Here is a 6,872-nt window from a genome sequence, read left to right as displayed (position 1 = left end):
GTTTTCACTGTAGTGTATGGTAAAAGCCTTCATTGCACTCTTTGTTGATAACAATCAGCCGTTAGTCAAGTCCTAAAGTCAAGGCTGCAGACTAACTTCTTTGTGAACCTATATAAAGGCTCCCCTTCAGTGCTCACTTAGGCATGATAATGACTAAGTCATGGCCATGCATTAGGATCTTGATCCCATGCCTTATTAAGTTCTGGCATCCCATTCCCATGCCTTACTAAGTCATGGCCACGACTTAATTATCTTGTTCTTCTGCCTCACTAAGTCTTGGCCACGCATTATGTTTCATTTATACAGGATGTCCTGCTAAAATAAGCGATTTTCATGTAATAAAGGCTTTGTGTACTTGTTTTAGTGCTCATCTCATTTGTTTTAGAATAAAAATCACTTCCATGGCCACAGGTGTATAAAGCCGAGCCTCTAGGCCTGCAGACTGCTTCTACAGACATTAGTGAAAGAATGGGTCGCTCTCAGGAGCTCAGTGAATTCCAGCGTGGTACCGTGATCGGACGCCACCTGTGCAGCACGTCCAGTCGTGAAATTTCCTCACTACTAAATATTCCACAGTCCACTGTCAGTGGGATTATAACAAAGCGATTGGGAACGACGGCAACTCAGCCACGAAGTGGTCGGCCTCGTAAAATGACAGAGCGGTCAGCGGATGCTGAGGGGCATAGTGCGCAGAGGTCACCAACTTTCTGCAGAGTCAATCACTACAGACCTCCAAACTTCATGTGGCCTTCAGATCAGCTCAAGAACAGCGTGGAGAGCTTCATGGAATGGGTTTCCATGGCCGAGCAGCTGCATCCAAGCCTTACATCACCAATATATTATATACATACACTATATTACCACAAGTATTGGCTCGTCTGGCTTCACACGCATATGAACTTGAGTGACATCCCATTCTTAATTTACACACAGTTTAAAGGGTAAGAAGTATTTCAAATTATGTCAAAAACTGAAAAACAACAAAGTGGAGATACAAGGTTTTCATCCAACAGCATATATACACACCGACGAGGCATAACATGATGACCACCTCCTCGTTTCTGCGCTCACTGTCCACTTTATCAGCTCCACTTACTGTATAGCTGCACTCTGTAGTTCTACAGTTACAGACTGTAGTCCATCTGTTTCTCTGATACTCTGTTACCCTGTTCTTCAGTGGTCAGGACCCCCATGGACCCTCACAGAGCAGGTACTGTTTGGGTGATGGGTCATTCTCAGCACTCCAGTAACTCTGACCTGGTGGTGTGTTAGTGTGTGTTGCGCTGGTCTGAGTGGATCAGGCCATTGAGTGTGATGCCAGTGGCATTGTGATGAAGCTTAAAGCTTTCCTGATCAAGAGGAGATGTTAAGAGAACTGCTTTTGGGATGAAGGTTAGACTTAGACTCACTTAAACTCTGTTCAGTGCATTTTTTAAAATCTGGCCTAAATAAGAAGCTTATTGATGAGTCACATTCATCAGCAAGTCGGAGTGGAAATGAGCGAATAATAAAGATAAACATCTGTTTATTTATCCAATGCTGGTGTGTGGACTGTGTGTCTGTGTGTTTCTACAACAAAAGAGGAGGAATTTTAATGAGCTGGCATTCCTAGCAGGGCTCCAATGTAGGAAATCCAATTCCGCGTAGGAATAAATGACTTCAATGAATTAACTCACAGATTTAATTGATGTAACAAATTATCTTCAATATCCCAACATTATTGAAGTCAGCAGAGCCCATATCTTCTCCTTTGAAGCTGAAATAATATAGTCCTGGTTACTGTGACATGAGGCGGTGGTCATGAACCTGTTTGCGCAGCGTTTTAATTAGAATTAAATTTATAGCCGTGTTTATTGTGCAGGGCTAACATGCATCAAGACCTCCCCTCCCTAAATGTGCTTTTGTTTTCAGTTCTGGATTAACAAATGTGCTTGTGCTGCTTTGTTCTCTGTTTGGAGAGCAGTTTAGACCACCTGAGTCACCGCGTGAGCGCTTTGAGTTTCTCTGAAATTCTCTCATTATCAGCCTTTATTGTGAGCCTTGCCCTGAGCATTAAACTTAGACGAGCATGAGGCTCATTAGCTCAAATGAGTATTAGACTGATGTGGACTGACCCGAGCTTGTGGTCACTGAGGCAGTTCAGAAAAAGTCCTTTCTCGTTTTTCGTCCATTTCGTTTCTTTCCCTTTGTTCTTACTCAGGGCCTGATGTCCTGAGCTGTGCGCACCAGTTTCAGAGACGCAGTTTGTATGCAGGGCTGCTGGTAATGCATGGCCTTTACACGTGGCCACAACATATTAAAGCATGGGAACAGGGATCCAAATGTATGGCCACAAATTATTAAGGTGAAGGAGCAAGACAGGTAGGGCGTAGAAGGACCAAATTATCTTGTTCCCTCTCCTTACTAAACTATGGTCACATCTTAATTATCATGATGTAATTATCTCATTTTCTCACTTTACTTAGTTGTAGCACAATTATCTCGTTCCCTCTTCTCCTTAAGTTGTAGCACAATTATCTCGTTCCCTCTCCTTATTAATTTGTAAAGCAATTATTTTGTTCCATCTCCTTATTACGTTGTAACGCAATTATCTCATTCCCTCTCCTTATTAAGGTGTAGTGCAAGTATCTTGTTCCCTCTATTTATTAGATTGTAGTGCAATTATCTTGTTCCCTCTTTTTATTAAGTTGTAGCAGAAGTATCTCATTCCCTCTCATTATTAAGTTGTAGCACAATCATCTTATTCTCTCTCCTTATTAAGCTATAGTACAGTTATCTCATTCTCACCTATGTTGTAGTGCATCTCATTTCCTTATCTTACTGACTTGTAGCACATTTGTTTTGTTCCCTCACCTTAATAAGTTGTAGCACAATTATCTCATTCCCTCTTCTTACTAAATTGTGGCCATGACACAACATAATTGTCTTATGCCATATCTTCCTAAGCCCTGGCCATGACTTAATTATTACAAACTTTATTATCTCATCCCCACAACTTACTGAATAATAATTTTCTCTATTATTTCATGTCAAGTCAAAGTTTATTAATGTAGCGATTTTACAACAGGTGTCGTCACAAAGTAGCTTTACAGGTAAACCTCCAGGAACATCGCCAATGGGGAACCCATCCTCCTCTGGTCGACACAGGACAGCAAACAGTAACGCGAGATTATTAGGTACAGACTTTCAACAAGGTGTTGGAAACGTTCCTCAGAGATTCTGGTTGGTTATTTGAGTTCCTGCTGCCTTTCTATCATCTGGAACCAGTCTGCCCATTCTCCTCTGACCTCTCACATCAACAAGGCATTTTCGTCCACACAACTGACCGCTCACTGGATGTTTCCTCTTTTTCGGACTGTTCTCTGTAAACCCTAGAGATGGTTGTGTGTGAAAATCCCAGCAGATCAGCAGTTTCTGAAATACTCAGACCAGCCCGTCTGGCACCAACAACCACGCCACGTTCAAAGCCCCTTAAATCCCCTTTCTTCCCCGTTCTGATGCTCGGTCTGCACTTCAGCAAGTCGTCTTGACCACCTCTACATGCCTAAATGCAGTGAGTTGTGGCCGTGTGATTGGCTGATCAGCTATTTGTGTAAACAACAGTGGCTGGTGAGTGAACGGTTTTACCATCAGTATAAAATATTACAGCACAGAACTGGATTCAGCGCTAAGCTTGATCTCCAGCTTGTTGGTTATCTCACTGTGTCTTTTAAACCCTGAGCCTCACGATTGCTCAGTTAGTGAGGGAGACGGCGTGCAGTTTGACTTACTTCCAGACTTATTTAATCAAACGTCAGACGCTTCACTGCAGTCGCATCCAGGCACAGTCTGCTCTGCACCTGCGCTGGTACACATCTGGCCCCGTGTTCCTTTAAGCGGGGCATCTACAGGAAAACCCACCACGGCCGGACGTGGATTAAAGGTGTACATGTCAACAAATTGCTTTTGGGTTAAGGGGTTAGTGAAGGAAGCGATCACTGCAGAAGACGATTACCTGCATCCTAATCTGTTAATAGCGTAAGTAGCTAATATCCTGTCAGTGGTCAGAGAAGTAGTAGCTACCACCTGTAGCCCTAAGTGCCGGCCAGTAATGGTTTCCTTTCTGCTAATCTTGACCAGGATATTAGTGCAAAGCTAAAATCCATGTGTTAAGATTAGTCAGCAGTAGAGTTTCACTCAGACCTTTAAAATCTTACAGTTTGTTTTTACCATAAAATTAAATATTCAGTTCTGAGAAGACTGAGCTGAAAAGGGTCATCAAGAGCAGTTCGTCAAACAAAAACATCTGGGCGACAGAGGCCAGTGGTCAGAAACTGAGAGAAAACAGCCAGTGGTGGATTGATGGACCTGAATTAAGCCTAGTCGTGAACCAAATTCCAACACCACTGGTGTTTCAACCAAAAGAAACCCCGTTTAGTCTAGGTTTAGGCTTAATCTGGGTCTGGGGCGCCTGCCCAAACTATGTATTGATACTGTCAGAGCAAAATTTTCCAAAAAAGCTATCCTAAACTTTGATGTAAATTAATATAATTTAATGTAATGTAAGATTTTATTTGAAGTAATTTTGAAGCAGGTTGGTCCATTCAACATTACTACTGCTACTGCTACTACTACTAATAATAATAATAATAAAAATATCAAAAATATACAAAAAAAATAAAAAATAACAAAGATAAATATAAATAAATAATATTAAAGAAAGAATAGCATAGAAACATGTAAAAGCAATAAACACAATTTACAAAAATCACAGTACTGGTTCACACAAGCCGTCTGGAAAAGGTGGGTTTTAAGACCAGCGTTGAACACAGAGTCCAACAGGCACGCGACTGTAAATTTAAAGTTTACACAATGTAAAGAGCAATCTGCCTTTTCAGATTATCCCGAGTAAGTCTGGAGCATTCCTATTGGTCCATTCACCACGAAGTTTTCACTCGATGTAAAGAACACCCTACACTACACAATAAGAGTCCTAACGCCACCTTCGCCTCCCGGGGTAAAAGGGTCACGTGGTACGTCGCTCTGGATAAGAGCGTCTGCTAAATGGCGTGAATGGAAATGTAGAAAAGCAAAAATCTCTAAAATAAAAATATAAAAAAGGACATACAGCACTGTGTGAAAGTCTGAGGCACCCAAGACACATTTTCAAAATCTATTTATTTGTGTAGTTTGTGTTTATTTGCTGAGAAAAGTGTTAATATTTGAATAAACAAAATTTATAGAATATTAATTAATAATGATATTTATATATATATATATAATAGTGATTTTCTGGATGTGAGTGTGTTTGTTGACCCATCTCCAAGCCTCTCCTCCTCGAGGAAGTCCAGTATTATATGCAGTTAAAAAGCAGCTCCTGGTTTGACCAATCAGTGCTCAGTAAATTGAGCTCATGATGTCATTGATGATATTAACGAGTCTCTGTGGCGGCTGTGAAGGTGTCCAGGAAAAATATGGACCCGAGAAATTCTCGTTTCTGTTTATAGTTTTTCTGTTTATTTGATTTATGATTATGACTTTATTCTAATGAATATTGTGATAAACTCTAAGCCTATCCTTCGCTCAGTGCTGTGTGTTTAGAGTCATTGTTATTATTATTATTATTGTTATTATTATTGTTATTTCACAAGCCCGTGGACCTTTGTGGGGAATCCTTCCGCAGGTAGTGAATTTGCTCTAACAGTCCGCGACGGGACACGTGGAAGCGTTTAGCCGTGTATTTTTAGAGCACTGGAGTTGGCTGTGAGGGATGAAGGACAGGAAACAGTCCAGCGCTCACAGGAAGTAGCTATCACACAGAATGAGCTGGAGGTTTCTGTAAAAATGTGCAAAAGCCTTGAATGTCAAACACCTTCTGGACCGCCGCTGCCGTTTTCGGCTCCAGTTGTGTCCACATGAAACAAGACCCGTACGCAGGTTTTGGTCTGAGCTCCGACGTCAGACGTCCACATTCTCTTCCAACATGATCGGCATTCATCTCACCTCCTAAAAAAGCGCATGCAGAGTCTTCAGCGTCCACAACAATATTAGTTTGTTCTGCACTTTGACCTATCTACCCTTAGAAGTTGCGGTTATTGCCAGCAATAATAAAACATTCAGTAATTTTATCTGAATGATTTTTGACTCATAAGTTATTGAAACAAGGAGGAATTGTGTGGAAATGGCAGAGTCTACGCTCTGGGTCCAGACCATATCCGTGCTTCTAAGTCAAATAAGGACTGTTTTATTTTATATACAGTACAAATGTCACTGTGATGAATCAGGCTGGGCCGGACACCCGCAGATGCAAAGAGACGGACTTTTAATGATATTAGGAAAACCTGACTTTGCCCTTTTAATTCAAGAGCAACACCAAAAACACAGCAACAAGAAAACATGAGGCTCAGAGCAAAAATTCAGGGACAGTCTGAAGTCAAAGAAGAAAAAATAACAGCAAGGAAAAAATACAGAAAACAAAAAATAGGCAAAGGTCAAAAAACTCAAAAGAGACAAACCAGAAAAAAATGCTCAGTATGCACAGGAATACGTTTGGGAGTTGCATCCTGGGAATTGGAGTTTTGTCTGAGCTCTTCTGAGGCGACTGAGCTGGAGGGAAGCATGACAGTCACATTATTGATAGCCAGTGCACTTTAACCCTTGCATGGTGTTGATGTGTTTGTTACTCAGTGGTCTGCTGGACCCACTGCAGCCAAAACAATTCATGTAAAAATACCAGATGGTTAAAATATCACAAGTGTTCAGCGTAGGGTTCTACTGTAGCAGCTGTAGCCAGTCAGCAGCCAGTCCATGTTGTACACCCTCACACACACACAGACACACAAACAGCAGGCCATGTAGGAGGAGAACAGAGTAAAGGACACAGCACCTCCACA

Source organism: Pygocentrus nattereri, chromosome 5, assembly GCF_015220715.1.
Source record: "Pygocentrus nattereri isolate fPygNat1 chromosome 5, fPygNat1.pri, whole genome shotgun sequence".
NCBI lineage: Eukaryota > Metazoa > Chordata > Actinopteri > Characiformes > Serrasalmidae > Pygocentrus > Pygocentrus nattereri.
This window is presented reverse-complemented; position numbering follows the sequence as displayed.